We start from the raw sequence: 22,116 nt of genomic DNA, 5'->3' as shown, positions 1-22,116 counted from the left end.
CTAAACTAAAACTCTAGAATTCTTTCTAAAATTGTTATACTTACTTTACATCTAAAGACATGACAGATAATTTGAAATTCATCTTGAGTCATCTTAAGGTAGAAGGGGTTGTAAAAGTTATTTTGAGAATAACAGATAAAACCTCATCATTGTCACTAAGGATTATAAAGTTTTAAAGAGAAAAATAGAGTGGGGTACCTTAGGGAATCTTTCTAGTTGCAATTGCTTTACATACATGAATATGTGGTGTCTTACCTTGGCTTCGCTAAAAGCAATTAGTCTCTCTTTCTTTCTTTTACATAGATATGAAGTCTAGCAACAAATTTCCAATGGTAATGTCCTTTTTAAAAAATCAGCTAGTGTCTTAGTTACACTAAGACTATTGCTATGAAGAGACACCATGACCACAGAAACTCTTATAAAGTAGAGGATTTAATTGGATGGCTTACAGTTTCCTAGGTTTGGCCCATTATCATCAGGGAGAAGCATGGTAGCATGCAGGCAGGCATGGTGCTGGAGAAGGAGCCAAGAGTGAAGAGGGAGATGCATCTTGAATCTTAGGCAAAACTGAAGTGTGGCAATGGGCATATCTTGAGCGTAGGAGACCTCAAAGCCCACCCCAGAAGTGACAGGCTTCCTCGAAAAAGACCCTACCTACTCCAACAAAGCCACAATTCTAATAGTGTCACTATGGGGCCCAACTACTTTCAAACTACTATAGCTACATTTCCCCTTTTAACTTTACTCTTAATACCTTTTAATCTGAGTTTAGATATTGTGAAGTCAGTCCCATGATTCTGCCATTCCCAAAGCCATGCTTGCTTTTGCATAATATCCACATCGTCCTTGCATTTGTCCAGTATTGTTTTTGCGTGTTATAGATACACATTTTCATGAGGTGGGGTTTGAGTCACAATGGATTTTATTGCCCTTGAGCTTTTCTAAGCAGTTTCTTGAAAAGGAAATTACTTGCTGATCTTGCTTTATTGAAGCGTATGTTTGCTAGGTTTCTTTAAATGGCCTTTGTCTGGTGGGTGCAGTTCACATATTGAGAATTCCTATAAAGATTAGACAGGCAATCCATTTACCTTGGAAAGTTTGCTGTGGTAGTGATGGTTGAATATAAAACAAGAAATTTCCTTAACATATATGCCACAGACAACACTGTCGGTAGATAGGTCAGATACAAAGTGAACACTTTTGAATGTGTTATTTTAATGTATTCTGAAATCTGATAATCAGAGACTGGGTATTTGTTGTACCTGTCACTCATGCCTCAGCAAATCCTGCGCATTAAAAGATTAGCCTAATTGTTTCTCTGAGCCCTCCTCTGCCCTGGTAAGAATCAGGAGTTAGGTGCCTCATCAAAGCAAAGTTTTCTTACTTTTAAAGATTTGTTTTTTAAAGTTTTGTGTGTATGACTGTTTTGCTTATATACATTTGTTTATGCACCCCATGAATGCAATACCCTCAGAGGTCAGAAGAGGGCCTCAGATGGACCTTCAGTTATAGGTGGTTGTGAGCCACCCTGCTGGTGCTGAAATTGAACCTGGACTTCTGCAAGAGTAGAAAGTGTTCTTGACAATTGAACAGCCAATCTAACCCCAGTTTTCTTATTTTGTAAATGAACTCACATTACCCTTATTCAAAGTCTAGCAGAATCAAATCAGTGACTCAGGAGATGACTGGAGAGCATAGTTCAAAGTGACAGGTACTTCAGATTTTCATAGTTTATTTCTTCTATAGTTAATCTGTGTTTACATGGCCTTTGTCCTGCTTTGATTTAACAAATTTTTTCCTTGTGTGATTTCTAAAGAAAATAATCTTTCATTAAGTTAGCATGCTGATGACTTCTCTCCCCCATAGTCTCACAAATAATTCTCAAGGGAAAAATTGATAAAATAAACAATACAAAAGGTTCCTGATAATATTAAAAACAGTCTGAATACCTAAGAAATACTGAGCCTCAGAGAGAAAAAGGTTACCATTAGTGGTATAAAAAGTTGTTTCACATGAGAACTGAAATGAACGTATTGGAAAGCCCAAAGCAAAATGACAGCAATTATGATAAAATATGAAATTTCGAGATTTTGTACAGGACTAAATTTCTTTATATGCAAAATATCAAGCCTCTAAATCCATACTTAAACCACTTACAGTTATGGAAAAATATAATTTGAATAATATTTTGGGAAGTCAGAACACTGAAAGACATAGTGTGCCCATTTTCTATGAAAATTATAGCAATATTAATTTTAGTGTTTCCTAGGAAATTAAACACCACAGTGTTCTTTAGAGGTAGTTAATAACCTTAGGTAATACTTTCTATCTGAAAATTAATAGTGTTGTGAACATGATGAGATCTATATAATAATTAAATCATTGAACAACTTGAAACAAGATTATGCCAAGATTCTACTGCATGCATTTTCATATGTTCTAAAAATATATGTTCCACATTAAATATGCAATGAGTTTGAACATGTGTGGACAAAAGACTATTTTGCATTTCTAAAATATAACCAAAATTCCAAATCATAACCTCCTTGTCAAGCGTATTTAATATATGACTATACAACATTATTAATGTTCTCTATATCTGTGGCTAATTTAATGCATGTTAGAATAAAGTTGCATGCATAAACTCTTGGAAAACAGTATTTATTTACTGGAACAGTTCAAACTGTAAAAACTAAGCAAAGGGAAATCTTAAGCTGTCACCAAGCCCTGTCATAGTTCATATACTTTCCATCCTGCTGCCATTAGCATCCTGAATTACCCAAATAACAGCAGACCAATTACATGTCATTAGCATGACTTTGACCCAGTTCTTCTCTTCCAACCTCATATATTAAGCCCTTTATTCCTCATAGTGCCTCAGACCCTGCCAGGATTACTCATATATGAAAATGTAAATAAATATTGAGTTGAAATGTAGGTGAATGTGTCATTCTACTACTGTTAATAGCAGTTTCTAGGACTTGGTTCAAGAATTCAGTTTTCTCGTAAGCCTGATTACATTTAAAACGAGGGACTAACTGACTGTGGGTGTCAACTGCCCCATTAGAAAACAGGACAATTTACCCCTGCTGGAATTCTATAATCTGCTTTTGTTTTTTCATCTGTCCATTCATTTCAAAAAATTGCATTTATGGCTCACTTTTGTCTGCCATATGGTATGGCTAATGAATTATATATAAAAGCATCTGCAGAGTCCCTCTGAATTATCTCTTCTGCACCCAAACCCAGGCCAATGTATTTAATTACAAAAGTCAAATCTGAATTCAGCTACTTAAGAGATGCCCCCAGCTTTTTCCATGGGCTGCTGAGGAGGGGGCGCCTGAACTGGCCCTATCCTATAGCCACACTGATGAATATCTTGCATATCACCACAAAACCTTCATCTGGCGATGGATGGAGATAGAGACAGAGACCCACACTGGAGCCCTGGACTGAGCTCCCAAAGTCCAAATGAGGAGCAGAAGGAGGAAGAACATGAGAAGGGAAGTCAGGACCGTGAGGGGTGCGCCCCCCCCTCAACCACTGAGACGGTGGGGCTGATCTAATGGGAGCTCACCAAGGCCAGCTGGACTGGGACTGGCGGAGCATGTGATCAAAACAGACTCTCTGAAAGTGGTTGACAATGAGGGCGGACTGAGAAGCCAAGGACAATGGCACTGGGTTTTGATTCTACTGCATGTACTAGCTTTGTGGGAGCCTAGTCTCTTTGGAGGCTCACCTTCCTAGACCTCCTGGATGGAGGGGGGAGGACCTTGGACTTCCTACAGGCAGAGAACCCTGACTGCTCTTTGGACTGGAGAGGGAGGGGGGTATGGGGAAGGGGGAAGGAAATGGGAGGAGGGGAGGGGGGTAGAAATTTTTAATAAAAAAAATTTAAAAATGCTGATACAAAAAATCCCAAAGATCCTTACAGTTAAGTCTCAATATGCTTAGCTCTCTTATGGTTTCTCACATAAAATCTAACTTGCTGAATTAACTCACATTTAAAGAATGACTAAATTATATCACTAATATGCAGACATGAAGACCTTTGCAACAACCATAATGCAAAGACTAGTGTGAAAGATGACCTTATGGCCAACTTGATTGGATTTAAAGATCTATTTCTTGTGTACTTGAATGTTGCCTACCTGTTCTTTTTAATATTTACTTGTTTTTTATTGGTTTTATTGAGCTATAAATTTTTCTCTGCTCCCCTCCCTTCATTTCCCTTCCCTTTCAACCCTTTTCCATGGTCTCCATGCTCCCAATTTAATCAGAAGATCTTGTATTTTTCTACTTCCCATGTAGATTAGATCCATGTATGTCTCCCTTTGGGCCCTTATTATTGTCTAAGTTCTCTGGGATTGTGAATTGTAGGCTAGTTTTCTTTGCTTTATGTCTAAAAGTCACCTTTGAGTAAGTACATATGATATTTGTCTTTCTGGATCTGGGTTACGTCACTCAATATGATGTTTTCTAACCCCATCCCTTTGCCTGCAAATTTCAAGATGCCATTATTTTTTTCTGCTATGTAGTACTCCATTGTGTAAATGTACCACATTTTCATTATCCATTCTTCAGTTGAGGGGCATTTAGGTTGTTTCCAGGTTCTGGCTATGACAAGCAATGCTGCCATAAACATAGTTGAGCACATGTCTTTGTGGTATGATTGAGTATCCTTTGGGTATATATCCAAAAGTACTATTACTGAGTATTGAGGAAGGTTGTTTCCTAATTTTCTGAGAAATCACCATACTGATATCCAAAGGGACTGTCACAGCTTGCATTCCCACCAGCAACGCAGGAATATTTCCTTTACCCCACAACATCTCCAGCATAAGTTGTTGTCAGTGTTTTTTATCTTGACCATTCTTATGGGTGTAAGATGGAATCTCAGAGTTGTTTTGATTTGCATTTTTCTGATGGCTAAGGATACTGGGCATTTCCTTAAGTGTCTTTCAGCCAGTTTAGATACCTTTGTTGAGAGTTCTCTGTTTAGGTCTCTACTCCATTTTTATTGAATCATTTGTTCTTTTGATGACCAATTTCTTGAGTTCTTTGCATATTTTGGAGATCATTCCTCTGTCTGATGTGAGGATGTTTTCCCATTTTGTAGGCTACCATTTTGTCTTATTGATTGTGTCCTTTGCTTTAAAGAATCTTTCCAGGAGGTCCCATTTACTAATTGTTTCTCTCAGTGTCTGTGCTACTGAGGTTATATTTAGGAAGTGGTTTCCTGTGCCAATGTGTTCAAGTGTACTTCCCACTTTCTCTTCTATGAGGTTCACTTGGTTGGCTTTATGTTGAGATCTTTGATTCATTTAGACTTGAGTTTTGTGCATGGTGATAAGTATGTATCTATTTTCATCCTTCTCCATGTTAATATCCAGCTATGCCAGCACCATTTGTTAAATATTCTTTCTTTTTTCCATTTGATATTTTTTTGCTTCTTTGTCAAAAATCAGGTGTTCATAAGTGTGTGAGTTCATATCCAGGACTTTGATTTGGTTCCATTGGTCCTCCTGTTTGTTTTTATGACAATACCAGGCTGTTTTCAGTAATGAAGCTCTGAAGTAGAGTTTGAAGTCAGGGATTGTGATGCCTCCAGAAGTTCCTTTATTCTTTATTGTACCGGACTGTTTTTTGATTTTTTCTTACATGTTTTTATAAGCACCTTGTGCATGCAGTGACTATAGTGGTCAGAAGAGGACATCAGATCTGTTGGACATTCTCTACAAGAGCAACTAGCGTGCTTAATCACTGAGCCATCACTCCAGCTTCAACTTAATTGAAAACATATTTGACAGCGTATCTAGGAAGGTGTTTCCAGAAAGTTTAACTGAGGAAAAAAACAATCCTTTATATGCATGACTTCATGCAATGATTTAGGGTTCAGTGTTGAATGCAAAGGAGAAAGAGAGCTGAACACCACAATTCATCTATCTGCTTCCTAACTCTAGATGCATTGTAAACAATTGCCTTCTTCCCTCCCCGCCATGATGGGTAATGCCCGGGTACTATAAGCTGAAGGAGACTCTTTTTTCCTTGAGTGACTGTGTCTGGTATTTTGCCACAGTCTCTATTAAAACAGTCAGACTTGGACTAAAGTAAAATAAAAGATAGCAACAATGCCTGAATAGCAAACCTAAGCTTAGAAAAAAATTGGTTCACAACTGGCATTAGGCACCCATAGCCAGAAAACCACTGTTTAGTGTCCCATTTTATTATGTCTGTGCACCTCTTCAGTTCTTCTATTTCGTTTATTATAGTTTGCGCATGCCTTATTCCTTTGCCATGACTAAAGAGAGAAAAAAGGGATGAATACGTGACCTAATATTTAAAGAATAATAAGTTAAAATGTGATTAAAAGTATATATAAATAAATGTGTACCTTTACAAAGCAAAGATTAAAAGCAAACCCTTAATTCTGAAAATTAAAATGACTAAAATTATGAAAATGGATAGTTAATAATGAATTGGTTGTGCACACATGAAACCATACAGGATTGCTCTAATTATTTCTATTCATATCAGTGAAAGCAATCCAGTTATCAATGAGCAAATGGATAAACAATTTACCATATATCATTAATGGAATAATACTCAACAACATAAAGAAATAACATGGATGAATCTTAGTAACGTAATAATGAGGGAAGGAAGATATGGAGGGTTCATATTGCTAAATTTTGTTTGCATGAAGCTATAAAGGCAATTCTGATCTAGAATAATCTAGACAGGTTCTGTTATTGGAGTGGCTGGGACAAAAGGTGGACTGAGGATAAGTTCAATGAAAATCCAGGACATAAAAATGTTCTTCGTGTCCACTATAGTTGTATGTGTGATTGCTAACATATAGTCAAAACACATGGCATATTACATACTTGAAGTGTACATTAGCCTGTCATAAACTACAGTTTAATTAATTTATTTCTTTAAAGATAGAGCTTAGGTTTATTTAATGTGAATGAGTATTTTACCTGCATGAACCGATGCACAACATGTGTATGAAGAGCCCCCAGAAAATCAGAAGAGGGTGACAGAACCCCAGAAATTGGGGTTATAGGTGATTCTGTTTTGCTATTTGGGAGCTGAGTATCAAAACCAGATTTCTGGAAGAGCAACCAAATGCTCTTAACTACCGAGCCATCTCTTTTTTTTTTTAAGTAAATTTTATTAAATTATAAAAGTTTCCATTTCCGCCCCTCTTCCCAACACCCTCCCACTCCCCCCACTCCTTCCCCTCCTCCCTCTTCGTCCCTTAGGGCAGTCAGGGTTTCCTGCCCTGTGGGAAGTTCAAGTTCCTCCCCCCTCCCTCCAGGTCCAGGAAGGTGAGTATCCAAACAGACAGGATCCCCAAAATCCAGAATATGCAGAGGAAACAGGTCCCAGTATCATAGTCAATGGCTTTTCAGAAAGACTTCAGGCCAGCCACATTCAGAGAATCCGGCCAAATTCCGAGAACCTGGTTAGATCACGTCTTGTTCAGTCCCAGTCCAACTGGCCTTGGTAAACTCTCATTAGATCCGTTTTCTTGTATCAGTGGGTGATAACATCACTCGCAGTACTGATTTCGTTTTTCATGTTCTTCCTCATTCTGCTCCTCAGTTGGACCTCGGGGGGCTCAGTCCGGTGCTCCAATGTGGGTCTCCGACTTTATCGCCGTCCTTCGTCAGATGAAGGATCTATGGTGATAAGCAAAATATACATCAGTATGGTTATGGGCCACGGCCGATTCAGGCACCCTCTCCTCTGTCCAGAGAACAATCTGGGGGATCTCTCCTTGGACCTGGGATCCCATATATAATCAAGTCTCCTGTAAACCCTAAAATGACTCCCTTAGTTGAAATATATTCTTCCCTGATCCCATATTCATCCTTCCTCCCTACCCCCCCCATCCCAAGCCACCGAGCTTTCCCCATTCCTCCCCTACTCCCTTCTCTCTAACCCTCTCCCCTTCAATCAACCCTCCCACCCCCCCCCATGCACCCGAGGTTACCTGGGACTCTTGTCTATTTCCTACCTCCTGGTGGATAGCTAAATAATCTTCATCAGGTTCATCTTCTTATTTAGCTTCTCTAGGATCACGAATAATAGGCTCAAAGACCTTTAATTATGGTTAGAATCCACTTATGAGTGAATACATACCGTGTTCCTCTTTTTGGGTCTGGCTTACCTCACTCAGTAAAGCGTTTTCTATTTCCATCCATTTGCATGCAAAATTCAAGATGTCATTGTTTTTTACCGCTGAGTAAAACTCTAATGTGTATATGTTCCACACCTTTTTTAACCATTCTTCTATTGAGGGACACCTAGGCTGTTTCCAGGTTCTGGCTATTACAAATAGTGCTGCTATGAACATAGTAGAACAAATGCTTTTGTAGTATGTTAGGGAATCTTTAGGGTATATTCCCAAGAGTGGAATTGCTGGGTCCTGAGGGAGGTTGACTCCCAGTTTCCTGAGAAACCGCCACACTGATTTCCACAGTGGCTGCACGAGTTTGCATTCCCACCAACAATGGATGAGTGTTCCCCTCACCCCACATCCTCTCCAGCATAGGCTATCATTGGTGTTTTTGACTTTAGCTATTCTGACAGGTGTAAGATGGTATCTCAAAGTGGTTTTGATTTGCATTTCCCTGATCGCTAAGGAGGTTGAGCATGACCTTAAGTGTCTTCTGGCCATTCGAAGTTCATCTGTTGTGAATTCTCTGTTCAGTTCAGTACCCCATTTTTTAATTGGGTTAATTAGAGTTTTAGTGCCTAGTTTCTTGAGTTCTTTGTATATTTTGGAGATCAGACCTTTGTCTGATGAGGGGTTGGTAAAGATCTTCTCCCAGTCAGAAGGCAGCAGCCTTTTTGTCCTACTGACAGTGTCCTTTGCTTTACAGAAGCTTCTCAGTTTCAGTAGATCCCATTTATTCATTGTTTCTCTTATTGTCTGTGCTGCTGGGGTCCTACTTAGGAAGAGGCCTCCTGTGCCTATATCTTGTAGACTACTTCCCACTTTCTCTTCTATCAGGTTCAAAGTGGACGGATTAATGTTGATGTCTTTAATCCATTTGGAATTGATTTTTGTGCATGGTGATAGATATGGATCTACTTTCATTTTTTTACAGGTTGACATCCAGTTATGCCAGCACCATTTGTTAAAGATGCTTTCCTTCTTCCATTGTATACCTTTAGCTCCCTTGTCGAAAATTAGGTGTTCATAAGTTTGTGGGTTAATATCTGGGTCTTCTATTCGATTCCATAGGTCGACTTCTCTGTTCTTATGCCAATACCAAGCTGTTTTCAATACTGTAGCTCTATAATAGAGTTTGAAGTCAGGGATGGTAATGCCTCCAGAAGTTCTTTTATTGTATAAGATTGTTTTGGCTATCCTGGGTTTTTTCTTTTGCCATATAAACTTGATTATTGTTCTCTCAAGGTCTGTGAAGAAGTTTGATGGGATTTTGATGGGGATTGCATTGAATCTATAGATTGCTTTTGGTAGAATTGCCATTTTTACTATGTTGATTCTCCCAATCCAAGAGCAGGGGAGGTCTTTCCATTTTCTGGTATCCTCCTCAATTTCTTTCTTCAAAGACTTAAAGTTTTTGTCAAATAGGTCTTTCACTTCCTTGGTTAGAGTAACCCCAAGATATTTTATGCTATTTGTGGCTATCATGAAAGGTGATGTTTCTCTGATTTCCCTCTCTGCTTCTTTATCCTTTGTGTATAGGAGGGCCACTGATTTTTTTGGAGTTGATCTTGTATCCTGCCACGTTACTAAAGGTGTTTTTCAGCTGTAGGAGTTCTTTGGTAGAGTTTTTGGGGTCACTTATGTAAACTATCATATCGTCAGCAAATAACGAAAGTTTAACTTCATCCTTTCCAATACGAATCCCCTTGATCTCCTTATGTTGTCTTATTGCTATTGCTAGAACTTCAAGCACTATATTGAAGAGGTATGGAGAGAGTGGACAGCCTTGTCGCGTTCCTGATTTTAGTGGAAAGGCTTTGAGTTTCTCTCCATTCAGTTTGATGTTAGCTGTCGGCTTGCTGGATATTGCTTTTATTATATTTAGGTATGATCCTTGTATCCCCAGTCTCTCCAACACCTTTATCATAAATGGGTGTTGAATTTTGTCAAATGCTTTTTCAGCATCTAGTGAGATGATCATATGGTTTTATTCTTTCAGTTTATTTATATGATGGATTACATTGATAGATTTGCGTATGTTGAACCAGCCCTGCATCTCTGGAATGAAGCCGACTTGATCATAATGGATAATTTTTCTAATGTGCTCTTGGAATCGGTTTGCCAGTATTTTATTGAGAATTTTTGCGTCGATGTTCATGAGTGAGATTGGCCTGTAATTCTCTTTCTTGGTTGTGTCTTTGTGTGGTTTTGGTATTAATGTAACTGTAGCTTCATAAAAGGAGTTAGGCAATGACTCTTCTGTTTCTATATTGCGGAATACGTTAAGGAGTATAGGTATTAGCTCTTCCTGGAAGTTCTGGTAGAATTCTGCATTGAAACCATCTGGTCCTGGGCTTTTTTTGGTAGGGAGATTTTTGATAACAGCTTCTAATTCTTTGCGACTAACAGGTCTATTTAGATTGTTCACCTGTTCTTTGTTAAACTTTGGTATATGGTACTTATCTAAAAAAATGTCCATTTCTTTTACATTTTCCAACTTTGTGGCATATAAACTTTCATAGTAAGATCTAATGATTCTCTGAATTTCCTCTGTGTCTGTGGTTATGTCCCCCTTTTCATTTCTGATCTTATTAATTTGCATGTTCTCTCTCTGCCGTTTGATTAATTTGGATAGGGGTTTGTCAATCTTGTTGATTTTCTCCAAGAACCAGCTTTTTGATTCATTGATTCTTTGGATTGTTTTCTCTGTTTCTATTTTGTTGATTTCAGCCCTCAGTTTGATTATTTTCAGTCTTCTAGACCTCCTGGGTGAATCAGCTTCTTTTTTTTCTAGATCTTTCAAGTGTGCTGTTAAGTCTCAATGTGTGCTTTCTCTGCTTTCTTTAATTGGGCACTTAGTGCTATGAACTTTCCTCTTAGCACTGCTTTCATAGTGTCCCATAGGTTTGAGTATGTTGTGTCTTTGTTTTCATTAAATTCAAGGAAGAGTTTAATTTCTTTCTTTATTTCTTCCTTGACCCAGGGGTGATTTAGTAGTTGACTGTTCAGTTTCCATGAGTTTGTTGGCTTCCTTGGGGAAGCATTGTTGTTGAATTCTAATTTTAGTCCATGGTGATCTGACAAGACACAGGTAGTTACTAATATTTTTTTGTATCTGTGGAAGTTTGCTTTGTTTCCGAGTATGTGGTCAATTTTCGAGAAGGTTCCATGAGCTGCAGAGAAAAAGGCCGAGCCATCTCTTAAACTCTACTGACTAGTCCTTTTTAATGAGGGTCTGGAGAAGCAATTCAGTAATAGATTGTTTCTTTAGCATGCTTGTTGCCTTGAAATCAGTCCTTAGGAAACATATTTTAAATTAATGTATTACCTACATTGTATTTTGAGAGAGAGAGAGAGAGAGAGAGAGAGAGAGAGAGAGAGAGAGAGAGAGCAAACACCTCAGTACCTATATGGAGTTTGAAGTATGTTTTCTCCTTCTGTCTTTACAAGAATTGTGCAAAGAGAACATAGGTCTTCAGTATTTAACAAAAGTCAGTTTGCCCACTGGGCCATCTACACACTCCTTATTTTTTTAAATAAAATTATTTCCTCACGCTTCAGAAACTAAGAATTTTAGGGGTGTATATGTTTGTTTTGAACTGTTTGCTGGGCAAGCATACATAGCTGAGTTTTATCCTTGGAACCCACATAAATACTCCCCAGACTCACTAAAAGATCTTGTGAGCTCCCTAAGGAGTTATCCAATATCATGTGGTTAGTTCTAAAATCATACAAATACAACAACACTAAATTCACTTAGAAGCTTCTATCTATCTCTCTATCTCTCTATCTCTCTATCTCTCTATCTCTCTCTCTCTCTATCTATCTATCTATCTATATAGTATATACTCAGAAGTTAAGTTAATGCATTCAGTGGTTAAGTGAAGACTGGCTAGTCTTCAAGAAGGTCTTTTCTGGTCCTGAGTACATGTGTTATACATGCAAACGTGTGTGTGTGTGTGTGTGTGTGTGTGTGTGTGTGTGTGTGTGTCACAATAAGAACTAAACAAAAAGAGACCAGAGGGAGTAAAGGTGTGGGGACAAGGGAGAAGTTATAGGGAGTAAGGAAAAGAAAAACAATGTAATTATATTTTAATCTGAAAATAAATTAAATTTTTAAAAGCAGGGTTGATAGAGATTGAGAAAAACATCCAAAGATGACTTTTTGACTCCGCATACATTTTCTGTCCAGAAAACAGAAATAACATACACCCTAAACATTTTAAGCTATCTTTTATATATTGTTCACAGAAAGCATATTTTTTGCAGGAAATGACAATATAATACACTATCAAATGCAGTTTGCTTGCCTTTACAGGAATTGCCTAACTCTTATTCTACTGTGAAAGTCATTATTAGCAGAGATATTTTGGTGCTAACATCATTCTAATTTGTGGAAAACAGAAAGAGAACTTTTTTGCATCTAGCAAATATTATTTAGTAAACATCTGTCAGGGAAGGTTTCTGCCACTAGATAATGAATTTTTTCTAAAAGTTATAGTTAGCTTTCCAGTACAGGATAAATAAGACAGGGGAGCTGATAACAAGCCCTTTGCAAACATCCTGTGTGGTGATGGTCTTGTTTAATCCTGAATGTGAGCTGGAGGGGAGCACCTATGGAAAATTTTTGGAAAAGTCCCATTTTCTGCTGTAATACATTAGGAAATCCTGTACCTCAGTTCAGTGAAACTGGTCAGTTACTGTGAGTGGAATTATCTGAGCTTGGTAAAGGAACAATTTATAGACAGACAGAAATGATTGCTCTGTTTTAAACTTCTTTTCCCTACCTCTGTCTGTTTTTAAATTCACGTCAGAGCATCATCACCTGGACCTTTGCTGAGAACTGGTGAGGACGGTATATTGGAATGATAGGTGACTGCCAATTGACTGTTGGCTGTTGTGTGTTCTCCTTAAGGAGGTGAGGGACATACTGAATCAAATTGTCAGAGATCATCTCTATGACACTCTGAAGAGCCTCAGTGTCCCACGTATATATACAATCAAGACTCTCTTTCTTTGTAATTTTTCCTATCTCCACACAATGATCCTCCTTTGTTGTCACCGTTATTTAGTCCAACTGGGTCTTCTCTGCAACTTCTATCACTAGACTTGGTGGTCAACACCTCTTAGCTCTCAGCGCTTCTAAAAGAACAGTATACTTTCCCTTGTGTTGACATTCAAACCCACAGAAAACATCCATCTCGACGCAAGTCTGCTTATAGCTAGGTTAGTGATCTTCTGAAGACTATCCACCTTTTCTGCCTCCTACTTTACACATAATCTGATCCTTTCTTAATGAATTACATCCTGGGATTTTATCTTTTCCAGATGTAAGTGATTATTTCTCTTTTTCTATGTACATACATGCATATGTGGTCTGTATATATGTGGGTGAACAGCCCAATGTGGATTTTGGAATTTGGAAATGAACTCAGGTCCCTGGGCAGAGAAGGAAGCTCTCTAACCAGTGAGCTTTGTGTTAGCCTTGTACTCCAGGCTTACCCTCCTTATCATTCTGTTCTACCTATGTCTTGACCTGTTTAATTAACCAATTTCTTGTTTGGGCTTCCTTCTGCTCTCCTCACACCTGTGGTGCTCTGGTATAATGGAGTAAATATCTATGATGAAGCTGTCATAAATACAATTGTTTTTGCAGTTGCTCAAGGCAAAAGACAGTGCTAAGTGAGAAGCTGAGGCTTGGACCAATAGCCACAGTCTCTAATATTGATAGCACTTTTGTTGAGGAAGTATTCCAGTTTGAGGGAAATTAAAACTGGAGCCAAACGTTCTTAGATCCACAAGACAGAGCCAGCCCTTTTGAGAAAAGGACAACTACAGATAACACAGAACTTAAGGAATAAAGCCAAGGAATGAGGATGAATGTGCTCTGAATCACACTTGTGGGACTACGAAGGCAGGTGAGTCTACAAAGATCCTGCTGTGACTAAGAAATTTAGTTCAGATCCCCAGCACCTGGCACTCGGATAAAAAACTCCACCTGTTGTTGCTCACATCCATAAGCCCAGTGCTAGAAGCAGAGGCAGGAGAATACCTGGAGCTTTCTAACAAGCAGCTTGGCTGACTACTGAGCTCTAGGATCAATGAAAGACTGTCTCACAAAACACAGGTACATGGGATTTATTTTGATATTGTCACATCTTATGACAAAAATGTCTTCAAAATTTTGATGAAGTGCTTAAAATGTTTATTCCTTTTCAATATTTGGCATAGTTTTTCAATAACACTGTATGGACATAACTAAAACGTAATAAGGTGGACAATGATAGTGGAAGCCACCCAATGTCTAACTTTGACCTTCACACACAGGTACACAACTCTATACATGCATATACATACATGCACTATATACATATTCTCACATACAAATTTGAATCCGGGTTATCTCATAATACCTGTGATTTAGGCTCTCTAGTAATTCATTAAGAGAAAATAAGTAAGTGTTCGTCATGATAGATACAAGAAAATGTTGTCCTTCTTATTTTCCCATATATATTCCCAATTATAATGACTACATGTTTCTTTAATAATGGAGAAGGCCTCAGCTACTTATTAATAGATCCACTTATATGTGAGCTCTTTACTCTAAAAATGACTAACATTTTGTGAAGAAAAAGAAAACAGATGGAAGAGTGAAATCATATTTTCAAACAATAATGAAATATATATGTAATATATTCTATATAAGGATATGTATGTGCATATGTATGTGTATATATATGTGTGTGTGTATGTGTGTGTATATACACTTATATTGTGTATTTAAACAAGTCAAGCAGACTGAACTAATCTTTCCTTTTGTATCTAACACCCGAATATGCTAGTGTAAGTTTATTTTTTTAGCTTTACTATTTTCTGTAATTTTTTGCTTCTCCACTTGCTGTAGTCCATACATAGAATAAAGATGGCCTGAGGTGGGAAAAATTAATCTGAAATTTAAAAATATCCTCTTGGGTAACAGATTTTTAGAGCTTTCCTCCAAAGGACTAAAGATAAGACGACTATAATATGTTTTTGATCCACCCTGAGCAGAACTCTCCAGCCAGGCTGGACTTTATAAATACTCCTATCACAAACTGACTATTTGCTTATTTTCTGCTTTTTGAACACTTATTCTCATTTATAACTGAGAACCCTGTTGAGCTACATTCGATTTGCTGACATTGCTGCTTAGTAGGCCTTTGGAAGGATACCTAAAAAACAGCAAAACGGCTGTTTACATATCATATCACTCCATACCTGAATTAGAGGCTTGTTAGCCATGACGATATTTACAGGGCTCACATTTTCTGCTACTGTGGTCGCTGTCGTCTTAGCAATTGCATTCTTCTCAGGGCAGTGAACCAGCTAACTACAGTATCTCCTCAGTATCTATTTTGAGAGTGAATCATTTGTGATGGTAGAAAATGGGATTTATCTATAAAAATGGACAACTGAATTGTCACCTTCCCCTTGGGTGTTTTTCCAATTATAATTTGTTCTGTGCAGTGTCAGGAAATGAGAGAATAAAAAAATCAGACTCTCTTGTGTTTCTCTGAAGCAAGCAGGATCAGCACATCCTGGGCACTACGGAAAACTGGTCTAGGAATAGCTCAGAAATGCCAACCAGCCCCTAGTGAAGATGTGCCATTTGAACCCATGAGGTTGAGGCTGCCTTTAGACTTTCCTGAACTTGAGTCCAGTGATTTCTGTCTCCAAATAGGCTGTTTCTGGTACTTGCAGATTTGAAAGATGCTCTCTAAAGATGCTGTCCCTTACCATAACCACACAAAGTTCTTACTGTGAGTAGCCAATGGGAATCAGTCACAGAATGCTGAAACAGAGTGAATTGGAAATTAGGGACCACTGATCACAGAGGAACCTTGGCATTTGTGGTCAGGTGACAAAGACTGCCCAGCCATTTGACATGTCTAGACATTGTCATGCCATCTTGTTTGTCAATGTGTTCTTTCACATACACTCTTTCACTGGCACTTAGACTGGGGTGGGGGGGAGGAGACAGAATGGCTTTGTCAGCAGTAACATTATATGGAGCTTTAAATTATCCATGATAGACACAGACACAAACATCCCAGGAAACTGTTTGTGATATTCTCATTTTTTCTGACTGGCTTTTCGGTTTTCTTTCATCTACATTTCTTTTTTATCTTTCTTCACTGTCAAAATTTCCATTTTCTACTGTCATTATTCTCTATTTGTCACAATTCTTACTCATTGCTGTGTGCGCACACACACACACACACACACACGCACACACACTTTCATCATGAGAAATAAACTAAGTTTGCGAAGAAATGTATTTGTTTGAAGACTAAACTCATTTGTCAATATTGACAATTGTTTAGTGGTTTTGGGCATTGTGCTCTTTGTAAAATCGGTGTGATGTGGGATTCCCCTCTGCATACTGTGTACTGTGGATAAAGAAACTGCCTTGGCCTGCTGAGAGGGCAGAACTTAGGTATTCAGGGAAAGCTAAACTGAAAGCTGAGAGGGAGAAGGCAGAGTCAAGAGAGAAGCCTTGGAGCCTCTGCTGGAGACAGACATGCTGAAACTTTGCTGGTAGGTCACAACCTCATGATGATGCACAGATTAATGGAGATGGGTTAAATTAATATGTAAGAACTAGCCAATAAGAAGCTAGAGCTAATAGGCCAAGTAGTGTTTTAAATAATAAGGTTCTGTGTGATTATTTCTGGAGTCTGGCCGGCTGAGAAACAAACACTAATGGCTCTTCATAAAATATCAGTGGTTTCCGGTTCTCTTCCAAGATCCATAACTTACTAGACCTGATCATTGATTTTCTGGGACAAGTCATAATGTCCCTGTTGTTGACTGGATTTTAAATCAAATTAAAGAGGCATTGTTTATTGCCAAAGTATGCATGACACTACTTCATTGCTACTATGCATTATTGTTATTATGCCATGATTTTCATTGTTGTGGTTCATCGGCATCATAGCTAGATAGGACACTTGCTATTTTTCTCCATTAGACACTTGCATGAAAACATCTAGATTAATAAAATCTAGTTCTTAGGTACAAGGCTGATCCTCTGGGTTCTCTAAAATGTGTAGATTTTTAGCACGTCAAGGGTTTGTCATGAGTTTTAGAAATAATGCCATATTTTTTTTGTAGGCTTTGGGTAGCAAACCTGTAGTTCTATGAATACTAATATCTCTGGTATGGACATGTGTTGGTGGAGGCATTCTAGTTAGTTCCAAGCCACTTAGCTTTGAAATAATTCCACAGAAACTGCATTAATTAAATCACTGCTTGGCCCATTAGCTCTAACTTTTTATTGGCTGACTCTTACATAATAATTTAACCAATATCTGCTAATCTGTGTATCGCCACGTGGCAGTGGCTTACTGGCTAAAGTTCTATCTGGTCCAGCAGGGCTACATAGCTTTTATCTCGCTCCACCTCCTTTCTCCCAGCATTCAGTTTAGTTTACCCAGATTACTTAAATTCTTCCCTCTCAACTGGCCAAGACAGTTTTTTTCATTCACCAATTGTAATCACAGCATACAGAGGAAAATCCTACATCAGGCTTTGGAAGTTTTTCTTCGGTGACTGTTATCAGTCTGCCTTCCTGGTGGCTCTAAACATCAGAATGCCTCAGCTTTTGCCAGCAGCCAGTATTGCAGCTCCTGATCACACAGGCTTGGCAGATCTCTGGAAATCTTCCAGCAATGAGAGCTTGCAATTTTTCTCTTTCTGTCTCCTTACTGCCTTTTATCCTACTTGAGAGCCAGTTTCTCTGCTTACTTCTCAACTTCTGTAAGCCCCCTTGTTCCTGCCACTGTTACTCTGTCGTTTATCTTCCTCTCTTGCTGTAGCTGTTGCGGCTGCTGCTGTTTCTTTCTGTAGTGCTAACCCCCAGCCCAACAGCCTCTTCTGCAGCTGACTCTGGAGCACACTGCTCTGCCCCTTGCACAGCTTGTGAGGCTGCTCTTTGCTCATCCTGCTTCACTGTCTCTGTTGCCACTGCCTTCCCATGGTCTCTGGTGCTTCTTCCTTCATGGTACCAGGTCAGGAAAGTATAAGGGAAGCCTTTTATGTGACCTAGTGTTGTCATACTGGAAGAGGCAGCACAGGAGATTGCCTCTCATCTACTTCAGAAACTGAGTTGAACAGGCTGCTTATACAGCAATAGAAACGGTGTTTGCACCAATCACAGCAAACCTCTTATGCAAATGAAAGTTTACGTTTACACCTATAGAGATGTGTTTACTGGCATGGGTCCACTGATGTGTTTAGAGAGTCGACTGAGCATAGACAGGATCTGGCTAATTCATGTGGATCCACTTATCACCACTGCAGAAGAAAGTAATTGACAATGTGTATCTAACCCTAAAGGCTTTGCTGCTTGCATGAGGTTAGCCAATGCATGCAGACATATTTCTACAAATAAATTAATATTTCACCACACTGTTTTCTTTACTCATGCTATTTGTTAAATTCCAGGTAGCTGATTTCTGTAGCAGTCTTTGTGTGTGTGTGTGTGTGTGTGTGTGTGTGTGTGTGTGTGTGCATGTGCACACTCATATTTCCCATGTGTGGGCATAGACACATGTATTTGTGTATATGTAGAGTCAAGGGTGTTGAATCCCTAGAACTGAAGTTGCAAGCACTTGAAAGTTGTCATATGGTGTAGGTGGAATTTTCATTGGGCCACAAGCTCACAAAAAGGAGATTGATTATTAATGATAAAACTCAGCTTATAGCTTAGACTTGTACCACTAACTCTTCTAACTTAAGTTAACCCATTTAATCTATGTGTTGCCATGTGGCTCATGGGCTTTACCTCTCCTCCTGCATGTTCTGAGTCCTCTTTGTCTGGCTGGTGACCTTTTCTTTCTTCTTTCCAGAGCCTCTCTGCCCTCAGAAGTCCTATTTGACCTCTTCCTGCCTAGCTAATGGCCATTCAGCCCTTTACTAAACCAATTGCAGTGACACATTTTCATACAATGTAAAGGAGTATTTCACAATAGTGTGAGAAAGGAACTGAACCATGGTCCTCTGTAAGAGCAGCAAGTGCTCATAAACAATAACATTTCTCTAAACCTTGAATTGTGGAGTTTTAATTGCTGATAAAGAAAAATAAGTGATCTAACTTTTCAATAAATAGAGGAATATTATGATAGGAGAAATGGGGTTCAATAACTTCATTATGTTTCCTTTAAACTAAAGTTAGAAGTAAATGGTGTTTGCATCACTCCTTTACTCACTTACTGACTGGGTTTTGCAGTACAGATAGAGACGGCCTTATGTTCACCACACCCGCATTTCTGCCTCCTGTGTGGAGGGTTTGTAGGTGTGGACCATGGTAGCCATCTCCCTGGATGCGTCTTAGGCTTACTCAGTACAAAGCATATTAGAAGTGTCTTTGGCACAAGGTCGAATTCTTCTGGTGACCTCCTACAGATGCTGATGGAAAAGATCCTGGCACCATAAGGGTCATGTCACTAGGCCCCTGGCTTTCATTCCAAGAATTTGTTCACTGAAGAAACAGCATTGTTCAGAGTCATTATAAGGTATTCACAGCATTAGCGTCATCTGTTACTTGTTATACACTTGTAGCTCAATAAGAATAGACTGCTAGCTTTTTTGCTTCTATGCAGTCATTTTTGAAGATTGATTTAGCCACACTCAAACATCAACTTTATCTGATTGGCAGTTCCTAGCCTATAACTGCATTCTTCCAGTACTTGCCTACCTGATGACGCAGGGCGATCGGTAATGAAAAGTCCCCAGACTATCTTACAAAAGATACAGCTTTAATAAAAACAGAAGGGAAAACTTACACAGAATCTCACCCTCCTGGAACGCTGGATCCAAGCCAGGTCGAGAGGGAGAGAGCGAGGGGGCGGGGGCTTTCACCCACCAAGTTTATAGGTAAACTTTTGCCTTAGGGTGACACGCCCCACAAACAGAATGTGATTGGCTGAACTCCCCTATCTCCTACCTTCCGGGATACTGTCAAAAGATGGCTGCTTTCTCCTTTTAAGTATTTTTTAATTTATTTTCTTTATTTTTAAAATGTATTCCCTGGAATTTTCGTACATATATACAATGGATTATGATCCTGTCTACCCATCCTGGTTCTCCTTTCCATCTCCACCAAAATTTCCTTACCCAACATGTCTCGCTCTAAAATTCATGTTCTCTTTGCTTTCCATTATTTTGATTGTTAGAACCCACTAAGCCCAATTAGCATTGTCCACGTGTGCACACGTGTGTTATCTTTTCCTTCTTGTTACTTTTCTCTTTGATATTTTTAGGTCCCAAGAGATTAACAAAATGTCAAAACATTAGACTTTTCAAAAATCTCCCTTCACAACTCGGTATGAATCAAGAGGCTACACTGGAAAATGACACATAGGTCAAACATTGTGTGGGAGATGGACAGTGTCTGAGAATAAATAACAGCTCTATAGGGGTACAAGTCTGTCTTTTCCACATCCCCAGTTTCATTGCCAATAATACTGGTGCATCAACAGAAGTTTGGGACTTTGAATGACACTGATGGTAAAATGTGTGTATCAGAATGATGAAGCAGAAATGCAGAACATGATTACTTAAGAGCCAGTGTTGCCATGCCAGCTATGAACTGTGATCTTATCGACTATATGAGAACAAATATACAGCTGATCTTTGGGATTTTCTATTCCTTCAACCAAATTAGTTCATAATCCTATTTCAATATTCCTATAGAGCCATTAAATTGGGGCAAACTATTACAGAAAGGGGATAATAGCTTGACAGAACATTCTGTGGTTTGGGGAGTTAAGTGTCGATGATATAAACCATGAGCATTAACTGTTTCTCGGAAATTCTACGATGTTGTGAGTTTAAATAAATTGTTTTTCCTTTGTAAGGATCATTTATTTCTACAAAGAAAAAGATCTGAATCAGTTAGCAGAAGGATCCCATCCTTGGTCCTTCCAAATTTCTTAATCTTTTAGCTTTCCCCTTACAACCTGAGGTCTAAAAGACAAGGTCAGAAAGAGGAGAGAGCACCAAAATCTGGCCAAGATCTCCCTTTAGTCAGAACCTGTGCATCATAAAGGAGATTGCAGCTCTTTTCCAATTTTTTTGCAAACACAGCCTCTCTAGTTGTGATGGAGAACATTCCCTGTCTCCCTCACACTCTAAGGGGAGCAGTCAAGCAGAAATGCAATTACATGTTTAAAAAAAGTAGCAATCACAGTCATTGGAAGATTATGTGGTGGCAGGAGATACGATAGCCAAAGTTGAGACTGCAGGATCTGGGGAAAGGGTGTTGAAAGGGAGAAATTCTAGAACAAATTAATATTTCCAAAAAAGAGAACATACTGGATTATTCTAGCTTGAAAATTTGCAATACAGCTTTGTGCTCATCTCTCTCTCTTCCTCTCTCTCTCTCTCTCTCTCTCTCTCTCTCTCTCTTTCTCTCTCTCTCTCTCTTTTTGTGATCTTCTGTCTTTTTCTGCCTGTCTCTTTTTCTCTGTCTCTGTTTCTGTCCTCTCTCTTACACACACACACACACACACACACACACACACACACACACACACACACTGTGATCTGAACTTGTTGGTTAATATTGTGTGGCTTTTTTGGCTAAGACTTTGCTTAGCCAAAAGTGCTACCACCTGAACTTTGTTTCCTTTATACCCTTTCAATGCTAATCCTTTCACTAGGAGCTAAGAAGTAAGACAAAGAGAAAAAATAGCTGGACATATGCTAAACCTTGTTTTATTCACTAGTACCTGTGATCTGCAGATGACAAAGATCTTTTCATGAAAGTGATCGAATTCTCTGTTGCTAGGAGCAGTATTGCGTGCGTGGCCTACTTTGGACCTGTAAAGAGACAGTGAGAACCCTTTGCTGCAGACCTAGGTGGCACAATCAATGATTCCCTTTCT

At 38.8% G+C, this 22,116-nt stretch overlaps 1 protein-coding gene across 4 annotated transcripts in view; it reads left to right on the top strand.

Moving 5' to 3' along the window:
* The window catches only part of Grm7 (glutamate metabotropic receptor 7), an 866,857-nt gene that overhangs the window by 241,705 nt on the left and 603,036 nt on the right, over nucleotides 1–22,116 (top strand). The window lies entirely within an intron of this gene.

The sequence above is a fragment of the Myodes glareolus genome, chromosome 3, assembly GCF_982192425.1.
Source record: "Myodes glareolus chromosome 3, mMyoGla1.1, whole genome shotgun sequence".
NCBI lineage: Eukaryota > Metazoa > Chordata > Mammalia > Rodentia > Cricetidae > Myodes > Myodes glareolus.
The sequence above is the reverse complement of the archived record's forward strand: the minus strand, read 5'-3'. Positions and strand labels throughout refer to the sequence as shown.